We start from the raw sequence: 13089 nt of genomic DNA, 5'->3' as shown, positions 1-13089 counted from the left end.
TCTCATAGTCCTTAGAATTAGGAATAAGTGCACACCGTGACACTCCATTCTTTTGAAATTCATCATCCCGATCTTCATCACTGCTGCTATCATAGTCCTTAGAATTAGGACTAACTTGACATCGTGACACTCCATATTTTTGAAATTCATCATCCCGCTCTTCATCACTACTCTCTCATTGTCCTTAGAATTAGGATTAACTGGACACCGTGACACTCCATACTTTCGAAATTCATCATCATGCTCTTCATCACTGCTGCTCTTATAGTCCTTAGAATTAGGACTAAGTGGACACTTTGATACTCCATTCTTTTGAAATTCGTTATCACGCTCTTAATCACTGTTGCTCTCATAGTCCTTAGAATTAGGACTAAGTGGACACCGTGACACTCCATTCTTTTGAAATTCATCACCATGCTCTTCAACATCGTTGCTCTCATAGTCCTTAGAATTAGGACTAAGTGGACACCGTGACACTCCATTCTTTTGAAATTCATCACCATGCTCTTCAACACTGTTGCTCTCATAGTCCTTAGAATTAGGACTAAGTGGACACCGTGACACTCCATTCTTTTGAACTTCACCATCATGCTCTTCATCATTGTTTCTCTCATAGTCCTTAGAATTAGGACTAAGTGGACACCGTGACACTCCATTCTTTTGAAATTTGTCATCAAGCTCATCATCACTGCTGCTTTCATAGTCCTTCGAATTCGGACTAAGTGGAATCTATGACTCTTTATTTATTTGAAATTCTCCATCCCCTCTTTCATTAGTGTTGCTCTCATAGTCCTTAGGATCAGGACTAAGTGGAAGAATTGACTTTCTATTCATAGTGGAATAATTCCCGCTATATTCATCCATACGAATAGAGTTGTTATGTGATGAAGATGTTGATACTGTATAAATCGAAACTTCACTATCAGGACAATCCATCCCTTTAAAATAGAAGATGTTGAATGATACAGATGGAGAGTCTCCTAAAGATATTATATAGCCTAGAGAATGCAATTTTCCCTCCAAAAATTCCCCCCCAAAAAGTTTCACGAAAATATTTCTCTCCTAAAAGTTTGTGAGATTTATTTCTCTTCATTATTTTATTCTACAATTTAATGAAAAATGTAAACTAAATTTTTTTATGAAATAAATCATTAAAGTTAAAATTGTAAATTACAACTTCTACCTAAATTATTTTAATAGTCAAAGTATATAATATTTACTAAACAATTGAATGTTTTTTTTAATTTTTATAATACATTCTGAAACAAATTAATCCCACATTCACCCTGCTGTAAAACAATTCCATAATATTCGCTTTATCATATTTTCCTTCATCGCCATAAAAAATTAACATGTTAAAATTTTTTAAAACTAATTAATCCTGCATTCACCGTACTGTAAAACATCTTTGTAATTTCACCTATATACTAAATCCATTATCACTATTACTCACATTACATCAAGGTTTTCTGAGGTTTGTTGAAAGACTTGGAGTGAATTTGTGGAGCAGCTACATTGATATCAATAACATATTCAACGAAGAATTCTCGCAATTGAAAGGTCAGTTAATTTTTTTCCTTGAAAATTTTCATATTAAATTAGTCTAATGAAGTAGATTTTTTTTTTAAGATTAATACTTTTTGTCAGCCAAATTAACCAATACTTCCGTTGTGGGCATGGTGGGCCCAGAAAAGCTAGGCACCCCCACCCGCAATCAGCCGAACACCCGCCCCCTCCGCACACCCTACCGGCCCCCTCCCCAAACTCCCCTACCCTGCCCTCCCCCCACCCCGCCTACCTCACCCTACCTGACCCGATTCTCCCACCCACCCCGCAATCGGCGGCGGCCACCCCACGCCTCCCCCTACCCTGTGCCCCCCCTTCCTCCAACCCACCCAGCCCAACCCAACCACACACCGCCCCTCCTCCCTCACGACCCTTCCAGCAACCGCACCCTAGCCCCCCCGCTCTCCCTCGACCACCCCTCTCCCTCACCTAACCTACCCCTGTACTCCCCCCTTCCACCCTACGCAACCCCACCCGACTCGCCCCCTCCACCCCACCCCTCCCCTACAGCCCACCCCACCATCCGCCACCCCTTCGCCCACCCCAGCCCCCCTTCCCGCACCCCACCCAACCACCCATCGCTCCTCCCTCCCTCGTGCACCCCAACCCTCCCTCGCCCTCCTCCCTACCCTCCCCACCATCCACCACCCCTTGCCCACCCCCTACCCCCACACCCCTCCCCACAACCTCGCCCCCTCACGACCCTCCCAACCGCACCCTCCCCCATCCCACCCCTCACCCCACCCCCACACTCCCCTCCCACCCACCACCTCCCCACCCCCCACCCTACCTGCCCCCTCCCCGCACCACCGCGGCAACCCGCCTGCCCGCCCGAATGGCTGGCCGATTCCAAGAATCGGCCGGCCACCGAGCGGGCGGGTGGGCCACCAGAGTGGCGCAAGGTGGGGTGTGGCTACCCACCCCACGCCACCTCAGCAGCTTGCCTGCCCGCCTGGGGTGGTCGTCCGATTCCTGGAATCGGACGGCCACCCCAGGTGGGCGGGTGGGCCGCCACGGTGGCCGTATGATTCCTGGAATCGGATGGCCACCCCAGGCGAGTGGGCAGGCTGCCGGGGTGGTGAGGGGTGGGGTGTGGCTGCCCACCCTATGCCACCCCAACGGTTCGCCCTCCTGCCCGGGGTGGCCATCCGATTCCCGGAATTGGACGACCACCCTGGGCGGGCAGGCGGGCCGCTGGGGTGGCGCGGGGTGGGCAGCGGGAATCGGACGGCCACCCCGAGCGAGTGGGCGGGTCACTGGGGTGGCACTAGGTGGGCAACGAGAATTGGACGGCCATCCTGGGCGGGCGGGTGGGCTGCCAGGGTGGCGCAGGGAGGGTGGGCGAGGCACCGGGTGGGGTGGGGTGGCCGGGCAGGCGGGTGGGGTTGGGTGGGGTGGCAGGGTGGGGTGGCCGGGCGAGTGGGTGGGGCACCAGGTGGGATGGGGCGGACGAGCAGGTGGGGTGGGGTGGCCGAGCAGGTGGGTGGGGTTGGCGCCGGGTGGGTTGGTCGGGTGGGGCGGGGCACTGGGCATGTGGGTGGGGTGGGCCGGCCGGCGGGTGGGTGAGGCGCTGGGTGGATGGGGTGGCGACGGGCGTGTGGGGTGGGGTGGCCGAGCAGGTGGGTGGGGTTGGCGCCGGTGCGTTGGTCGGGTGGGGCGGGGCACTGGGCATGTGGGTGGGGTGGGGCGGCCGGGCGGTGGGGTGGGGTAGGCGGGGTGAGGAGGGGCGTGAGGGGAGTGGGCGGGGATGGGGGTGGGTAGGGTGCGGGAAGTGAGGTGGGAAGGGCCGGGAGTGGGTGTGGGTGGGAAAGGGCGTGGTGGGTGAAAGGGGGTGTGGTGACGGGTGAGGGGGGTCGTGGGGTGGGGGGCGGGCAAGGCACCGGGTGGGGTGGGCAGGGGTGAAGAGGGGCATGAGGGGGTGGGGAGGGGAGTGTGGGGGGAGGAGGCGGGTAGGATGGGGGGAGTTGGCGGGAAGGGGCGGGCGTGAGAGGGTGGGGTCGGGCAGGCAGGCGGGTAGGCACCGGGTGGGGCGCCGAGTGGGGTGGACAGGGGTGAGGAGGGGTGTGAGGGGGTGGGGAGGGGAGTGTGGGGGGAGGGGGCAGGTATGGTGGGGGAAGGGAGTGCGAAGGGGTGCGAGTGGGGAGGTGGGAAGGGGCGGGCGTGAGGGGGTGGGTGAGGGGTGGAGGTGTTGGAAGGTGCGGGCGTGAGGGGGTGGGGGGGTTAATGGCAAGGGGAAAGGGTCGAGGGAGAGGGAGGGTAGGGTAGGGTAGGGTAGGGGATGTGGGCAGGGGGGGAAAGGGGTGGCCGTGAGGGGTGGGTGTGAGGGGCGTGTAGGGAGGGGGTAGAGGTGCGCGTGTAGGGAGGGGGTGTGGGGGCGGAAGGGGCAGGCGGGCTACCTGGGTGGTGCAGTGAGGAGCTATCGCAACCCCATCCTGTGCCACCATAGTAGCCTCCCGTCTGCTTGCAGAGGTTGCACGATTCTCGGAATCACTCACCACTCCGCGGATGCACTGGGTGGTGTTGGTGGGTTTCTGTCATTTCTTAGTGTTAATATTTTTTTTATTTCAATTATCTGATTATACAAATTAAAAATTTATGATATATTTTCGTTGTGGATTTAAGTTAATATGTTTTCGTTATTTACGGATTTATGTGTTTCTATTTTTCAAGAAAATGGCATCGAAGAATATTTCTGTGAATCTTTCTGGACCAAAGACTCCTGAAGGTGCATCTTCAAAAAACATTGGTGAACGAACTCCACCTAAGCTCATGGCTACAAATCTTTCAAGTGCCTCAAATGATAAGAAGATTATTTCAAACTGGAAAACATCGAAAGAGGTGAAATTCCCATCAAGAATATAGTATGTGAAAGAAAGAGAAAGCCAAAATGTGAATATATATCTATATATTGATATACCGAATGATAATGGAATTTATGAGCTGATGGGAAGAGTCATAGATATGTGTTCGGTACTGGACACTGAAGTTGTTTACATACTTACAAAAGCTCCCAAGTCACATGAAAGGATTAAATATCGACTATCATATTCATTGTATGACACGAGAGAGGTATCTACAAAGTTGTGTAAGCAAATCGTAAATGAGATGAAACAAAACATCGTAAGTATTGTTATTTATATTCGTATTTTGCATTCTTGAAAGTGTCTCTCTATATTTTTTTAACTTTGTTTTTATTGACATATGATATTCTATTTGGCAAAAAAAATTTGAAAGTTGTTCAATTAGGTTAGGAGGCATTCATTTCATAGAGCATGATATCATGAAAGTTGTCAAAAGTTTTTACTCAGTGTCAGAAGAAGATATGGAAAACAAGCAAAATGTAGTAATTGATGATGCTACAAAACTACATCCAAAGGATTAGAAAAAAAGGCCTCTAGTGGATATATCTAGCAAGGGTAAACAAGTTACTTTTGAGGACGATGAAGTTGAAACTGACAATGAAGCATATGTTGCTATTACTGAAGATGACATTGGAACTGAGAAGAGTCGTAAAAGACCAAAAGTAACAATGCCCAAGAATAAATCTGTTGAGAATGTTATGATGAAGAAAAGTAAAGTTGAAGATTTTGAAGTAGTCATTACTAGCAGTCAAGAACCTAGTGAAACTTCAAAACAAAGTAGAGAAATCGTTACACCAGGAGCTGATTTAGAGGATTGCATTATCAAAACAAAACAAAATGTCATTCGACAGAATTTGACAAAGAGAAACTTAATTGATGGTGGTCGTACATTTCAGCTTAATGTCAGACAAACCTATAAGGCAAGTGAAGGACAATGTCAATATCAAGTCAAAAAGCAACACCATTTGCATGTTCACAACTTGAAGACATTGATGAGGTACAATCCATATGCTCATGTGGTTAATTACGTGCTTCTTGTTGATCCAGTTCAAGTTCCCAACAAAGAAGAATTTGATAAGTCAAAATGTTTTGAATACAATTATTATGTGCTTGGGGGGAACCATTTTGTAGAAGCTCAAAGACAATTGATGGGAATATCCCAATAACCCACGTTTTGAAACAATGAAATGTGTCATTTATGCTGGTTTATCAGATACAGAAGCAAAGTTAGTGGCATGGGATCATAATTCAGATAATGAATATAGGATGTCTATGACTTTCATCCAAAGGGTTAGATTTATTCATAGTGAATTTTAAGAAAAATGTGGTGGGGATAGGATAAATGTTACTGCAGATTTATGAAGGGAATGTTGTATGGAAATAGGCTATCAAATTGAAGAGAAACCCAATTCAAAAGGTGGAAAACGTAACCTTCTTAGTGATTTATTCAGAGGTGTTGATAACATTTTCCAATTGGCATTTAGAACTAGAGATGTTTGGAAGTTGATTGATGAGATTTTTAGCATGTGGGAAAACATTGGCATTAAAAACCAGAAGGTCAAAAAGTCTAAGCCATTGATATGTGGCAGCAGTAAATCAGCCCCTGAATTGAAACAGCTTCTAGAAGATATGACTATCACACCTTGGAGAGCAATGCAAGGAATGAAAGATGAAAAAATTATCAAAACAATATTATCTCGTGTGAAGTCAGGGGAATTATCATTGGAGGAAATGTCTGCGGAATTTCAAAAGTAAGTTTGTTGAATTATTTTTATTTATTTCTAGATTATAATTTTCTTTTAAATAAAACATGTTGTTCTTGGTAGTATTTGTTATACATATCATTATATTAACTTTTTGTTACTTTATCTATGCAGTCACAAAGTTTACATGAAAAATCAAGAACAAATGGTTAAATTGTTGAATGAAGATAGTTGGGATGATGTTGTACGCAACTATCCAGATTCAAGTTCTACATCAACATTAAAAGCTTTTTATCTTGCATTTAGAATGGTATCTTGATTTACACATTCATTTTTATTCATCTGTGTACTATTTTTAATTTATAACTTACACATATATTTGTTTATTTTATAAAAGATGAAGAAGGATGATAATGGAGTGCCAACTAGCTTCAGAACCTTTATTGAAAAAATAAAGATTGAAAGACTGAGGAAGCAACGTATTAAAAATGTTGAACTTGATCCAACTCTTACTCATTTCATTTGGAATGGGCTAGACACTATTCAATATCAAGTAATACAAGGCGACTGTGAAGACATTGCTAAACTCATACCTAAAAGGGAGTATGCCGTAGTTATTGTAGATATTCCCCATGGTTTCAATATTCCAAACATTGACTATGATAGTGACCCTTATACTTATCAAGCTCTTAGTAAAGTGGTTGCGGGATTTGTAGAAGTCACGTCATCACCATTATGGAGATTTGTGACATTTCATTCAGACACACAAGTTGATTGAACTTTTAGTATTTCATGCTACAGGCAAAAGTCAAATCTTCTTAACCGTGAAGATCAACTATTTATAAATGATTGTGAGTTCATTCATATTGATAGTTGGGCAAAAGATGATAGCTATATGTCTATGATTTTTAATCGGGTAGACGGAAAGAGTCATAGCCAAATACTGACTTATGATGCTGTTGTGAGAAAACTAACATATGAAGACAAAGAAGCAAAAGGAGAGATAGTTAACATTTATCAAAAACCACAATTATTGATTAACTATCTTATAGACATATGTTCAAATGAAGGAGATTGGGTTCTGGATTTATTTTCTGGCTCAGGTAAGTTTTATTATATGGAATTGAATTTCAATATGTTATTTTTTAATTAATATGTCATTGTACTAATTTACTTCATTATTTCTTTCGTTCTTGATAATTAGGTACAACACTAGCATGTTGTCTTCAAAAATGAAGAAATTTCATTGCAATTGAAAAAGATCCATTACAGTGCAATTTCATTCAGCAAAGAATTAATGCTCTTCAATTTCTTCCAGATGCAATGCAAGAAATTGGTTTGAAGAAAAGGGACTTTAGTGAATCAAGTGTGGCAAAAAAGGCAAAGAAAGTTCAACCACCATTACATGGGATGTTTGGAAAGACATACATTGGGAGATTTGCAAACATCAAAGATCCATTAGAAGACGAAAATGAGCAAAAGGAAGCAAAAAATATTGTGGAAGAAGACAATGATGAAACTCTAGAGGACGAAGAGTTTGGATTACGTGACATTGTTGATTAAATTTAAGTTATGCTTGGAAATCAAGCCCATTTTTTGTAACTATTAAGTAGTTATACTTGCAATGTTTTGACTTTGACATTTTATGAGAAGAATATACACTCAATTAAGGTTGTTATGCGTTCAATATTTGTAATATGTGATTTTCGCATTAATTTTTAAGTTAATAATTTTTTTTTAAAGTGATTTTTATTATTTTTTTGACATAAAATTCATAAAAAAAAAAAAAAAAAAAAAAAAAAAAAAAAAAAAAAAAAAAACCCTATTATTTAACTATTTTTAGTTAAAATTTTCGTATAAAAATTGTGATTTTCGCATGTCAATTGTAGCAAAAAATTATCAAAACGTGTAGTTTTTTAGTTATATTTATGTTAAAAATTGCTATTTTTATGTCCATTGTTAAAATGTATTGTTTTTTAGAAACAAATATTTCTTGTGGATTGAAAAATTAATTAACGATGTATAAATATGTAGAATATCGAAAATTCAAAATATCGACCTTCTTCTTTAAATATGCAAAACAATAAAAACCTCACTACAAAAAAATAAAATTAAAATAAAAACAAGAAAATATGAAGAAAAATACCACTTCAATAATTATTAAATTTACAAAATAATTATTTACATTTCATACATTAGAAAATAAAAAAATTAAAAAAAACCTTTTAAAAAAAAGGGTCTAGTGTAGAATTACCACGTTTTTAAATCAACATAAAAAACACTACCATTCTAAAACGCAATGTACATAAAAAAAATTATAGTGCCAAAAACTAAGCTCTAAAAAACACATGTGTGTTCTGCATCACCCCTTTTCAAAATCGGGTCACTTTTTTGCTATCTCTACAAAACAGGTAACAGTATGAGTTCCCGTTTCAAAGTTTACATAGTTAATCCAATTTATACACCTTGGTTGTAAACCGATCTTGGTGAGGATTAGTCTAAGGAATCCCCAATCCAAACAGTCATAAGCTTTACAGAGATCTACCTGCAGAATAGCCGCATCCATGTTCTTTTTGTGGATAGAGTCCATACTTTCCTGTGCATTTGCCACCACGTCGTGCACGATTCTCCCTGAAATGAAACCATGTTGTTCAGGGGATATGAAAAGAGAAAGGGTATTGTGCAATCTCCCCGCAATAGTCTTTGATATGATTTTATATATGACGTTGCACAATGAGATGGGTTTGTAGTCTGAGAAGTTCTCAGCAGATTTGTTTTTTGGAATCAGAGTGATGTATGTTGAGGAGATCTTTTGTTGAATATAGCCCATATTTCTTGATTCTTTGATCATACCCAGCGGATCCATCTTGATAATTTCAAAGAAGTGTGAAAACAGTTCAATAGTCCATCCATCAGGCCCAAGACTTTTGTCACATTTAAAAGACTTGAGAACCCCCAGCAACTCTTCCTCATAAACTCCCTCAAAAAAATCCTCATTTTTCTCCAGATCAAACATGTTGGAATAAGGTTCAATACCCCAGATCATATCTTCCACAGAGGCATCTTCATTCCTTCTATAAGCATTTTGAAAGTTGTTTACAACAGCATCACTTATTTCTTCTTGTGTGTGAAGTATTCGTCCATCCATGTCAGATATTTTCCATATGGAATTTATATTCCGACAGAAATTTGCATATCTGTGGAAGAATTTAGTGTTTCGGTCTCCCTCATTTAACTAGAGAGTTTGCTCTTTAGTCTCCATGTAGCTTCTTCCATCATTGGAATTTCCTTCTTTTTATGTTCCAGTTTTTGAAGGTTGGCTCAGATATGATCTGGAAGGAAATGTGCGGACATGGAAACCTGAAGATAGTCCAGTTGTTCTTGGATTTTTACAAGTTCTTTTCTGTTGTCTCTAATTTTCTTTTTCTGCCATAATTTTACTGATCCTTGGAGGGAATCAAGTTTCTCCAGGATACTGATCATAGGAGAAGAACCCGTAATATTAATATTTCCCCAAGTGTCATGTACCATCTTATTGAAATCAGGGTCCTGTAGTAATGTTCTATTGAATTTGAAAGGGAGCCTGAGCGGGGCACTCTTTCTCTCCATTGTAGAGTGATAGGTCTATGATCTGATATAAAGTTGCTGATGGTATTTACTCAAACATCTCCCAAACGATCCAGTAATTGTTCTTGTATGAGGAAGCGATCCAGTCTTTTGGCCACATATGAAGAGCCCGAGCAACCATTGTCCCATGTCGAAGAGATTTTGTAGGGACATATATCCACAAAATTGTTCATGATGATGGAATTTTGGATTTTCCCTGCTAGACGGTCAGTTTTCTTGAAACAACCCCAAGTTTCATCCAAGCTGATAGTGCAGTTTAGATCCCCTACGATAATGAGTTCCTGTAGTTCCATTATGCTAGATGATATGAATTGGTCTCAGAATTCCCCTCTTTCTCTGTATGGGGCATATATATTTAAGATATGAACACAACCCGGCATGCCACGATATTTCCTTCCAGGAGAATACCTGCGAAGCATTTGAAAGCTTTAATGCTAACCCATCTCGAATCCCATAAGGCCACCAGACCTCCCGAGAGACCCATAGCAGCTGTTGTGGATATATGACAAGTTGGAAACATTTTTCAAAAGTATTGAATAGCATCAGGAACATTGTGCATTGTTTCTTGAATGAGGATAATGAATGGATGTAGAGATAACAACAGGTTTTTGAGGGCTAGATATTTAGGGGTAGTCCCCAGACCCTGAATATTAAGAGAGATGATGCACATCATCGTAGGTCTTTTTCGGGCATTCGTGCTCTAAGGGCCCGTGAGGGGGAGATGTCAGCTATGGGGATGTCAACGATAAACCTGTCCATAGGAGAAGAAAAAGGATTTTTATTGGGATGACCCGAAAGTGGCGACTGCCATGGTTTTGTTTCCTGCGCACTATGATGTTCCCCCCGAGTTTGGGCTGATATGGGGGGATGAACTATCCACCGGTTTATGGATGGTGAGAGTATAGAGATCAAGGGTCTTCTTTTGTAGAAGGAGTTCAAGGTCACTCCCCACCGAATTTGTCGATGAAACTGTTGGGGAATTTGGTGGAGTAACACTGAGGCAAGGTCCTTTATCTTTTGATTGTCGGCGTGGTAGAGCTAGAGGAGAAACATATGCTATTTGTGAGGTGGATGGAATATCTGGGTAAGGATGTGGAGCTGTCAAGGGGATAGGAATGTCCTGGAAGTTTACAGGCTCTGGAGTTGGATGAGACATAAAGGCTGGTGGGCTGTCAGATGATAGAAAATCTGATTTGGCCGAATTTATCAGAGATGAGGGAATAGTAATGGGCGAAGAGAAAATTGATCCAAAAGCATGTGGAAGGTGAGAGTGTGTACCTGATTGTTGTAGTGGAAACTTATGTGTCATGTTCTCTTTCCCTTTTTGAATCTGATGACCTTTTCGACCCATTTCCAAGAGAGGTCCCGAGGTTCCATTATAGCATCTTCTGCCATGGAAGCGACCGCCCCGAATGGAAAGGGAACTGTTGTCACATGTGACCAGTTCTGTGGCAGAAAGAGCATCTGAACAGAACCCCCAAAATCTTTGTTGGAGAAAGATATGACCCCAATGCAGCTCAATGTGATCAGGGAAGCCCCCTCTGTAATCCTTTTCAATAAGGATCCAGGTGACCCTTTTGTCCTGTGCACCCAGGCAGCATGGGTCCACGTATATAAATTTTCCAATGGCATTTCGATGTCAGTAAGAGCCTGTTTTGTCCATAATTCCAGAGGGAGTCCTGGTAATTTTACCCATACCAACTTGTTGGAGGGGGTGTTACAAAGGGGATTGTACCTAATGTACCACTTATGGAGAGCCAGAAAATTTTTTCCATGAATCCATGGAATAGCTATAATTTTCTCCAAATCTTCCTGACTAAGGAAGTGAAAACTGTACCATCCCTTCAGAAGCCTAACGACCATAGGCATGTACCCTAACATCGATTTCCACTTCTTCTCAATCCATTTACGTGTATCAGAGTCTTCCATCTCTGAAAAGTACCATCTACCTACTAGGGCTCGTTTTTGTAGACTAGTAATGTGGTCAACCAGAGTATCGTTGTCCAAAGCCAGTGCAGGAGGAGGAGGGGCAGTTTTAATGGAGCGATATTTGGAACGACGATGTTGTTGTACAAGTCCACCAACCAAAGAATCAAGAGGCCTCTCCGTGACATCTGGCATGATACCGTCACCTAATATAGAGCGCCATGCATCAAGTGAACATGGGCTGTTTTGGCTGACATGGACATCAGCACCAATTCACTTGGATTCGGCCTCTACAGTGGCACGAATGAGTGCAAAGGTGGCAGAGACATCTGATGGGTAATCCGCCATGATAATCGGACTTTTGAGAATAGTATGGTGAGTAAGATGGTGATAACTGACAGCTTATTTAAGTCACATATGGCCTGAAACGATATGGGAAGGATGCGAATCTGATGAGATTAGATGTGCATCCCTATTGGGATTGCCAATTCCAAAAAACCATGCAGTTCAGAAGAGTGCAGGTACCGAGGCTTAAAGGGTATTTTATGTTCGGATGCTGCCATTGACAAACCTAATTTGGATTTATCTATTAATGAAACTCCCCAGAAGGCAAACTCAGACAGTAACAGGAAGTAAGAGCATCTTGTTTTCAAATACTTAACCTAGAAAAGAATATAATATTTTAGTTCCATCTGAAAGAAAAAAAAAATTGGAAGTTGACCCAAAAAACATTAGACAAAATCTATTTCTCTGGGTTTTTGCTTTCAGTTAGTCTTGAGAAAAACATACATTTTTAGGCAAAACCGTGATGTTTTCCTCGGTGGTCCATGCAACAATCAACAACATGCCTTCTTCTTTGCCAAAAACTCGAGTGATAAACAAAAATAGGAAGAAAATTTTCTATGATAGAAACACCATCTACCCAAGAGACAGCGAAAATTTAAAACATACCAGTCTGAAACTGTCAATCCTAGAAGAGGACATTGAAAGCCCAATGGCCAAGCCGTTAACCCGTTACAGGCCAGGAATTCAAGCTAACGAAAAGAAAAACTATGACAGGGGCAATCTAAAGCCTCTTCAAGCTCAACACGCAGGTGGTTGGGTGTTTTAGGCCTCCTGTCTTTTTCTGTGTTATGCCTTCCCTCTTGCCAGAACATACCCTTGATGCTAATGAAACTCTGTGCTTTAGGTCTATTCTCTACAAAATATTAATATAATTATACATGCTACCCCATAAAATATTATTCAAATATTAATTTAAAGTAATTCTATACGAACTCCAAATATATTATCATCATTTTTTATCTGGGATGAATGAAGGAGGGGGCCATTGGGATCGTGAAGAAATAGGCAGAAGCACCATCGGAGGATAGGATTCTAGTTCCGTCTTAGTGGATAGAACCGCT

Source organism: Pinus tabuliformis, chromosome 3_1 (genome assembly GCF_031772625.1).
Source record: "Pinus tabuliformis cultivar Carrire ecotype Pingquan chromosome 3_1, CPIR1, whole genome shotgun sequence".
In the NCBI taxonomy this organism is placed as follows: domain Eukaryota; kingdom Viridiplantae; phylum Streptophyta; class Pinopsida; order Pinales; family Pinaceae; genus Pinus; species Pinus tabuliformis.
The sequence above is the reverse complement of the archived record's forward strand: the minus strand, read 5'-3'. Positions refer to the sequence as shown.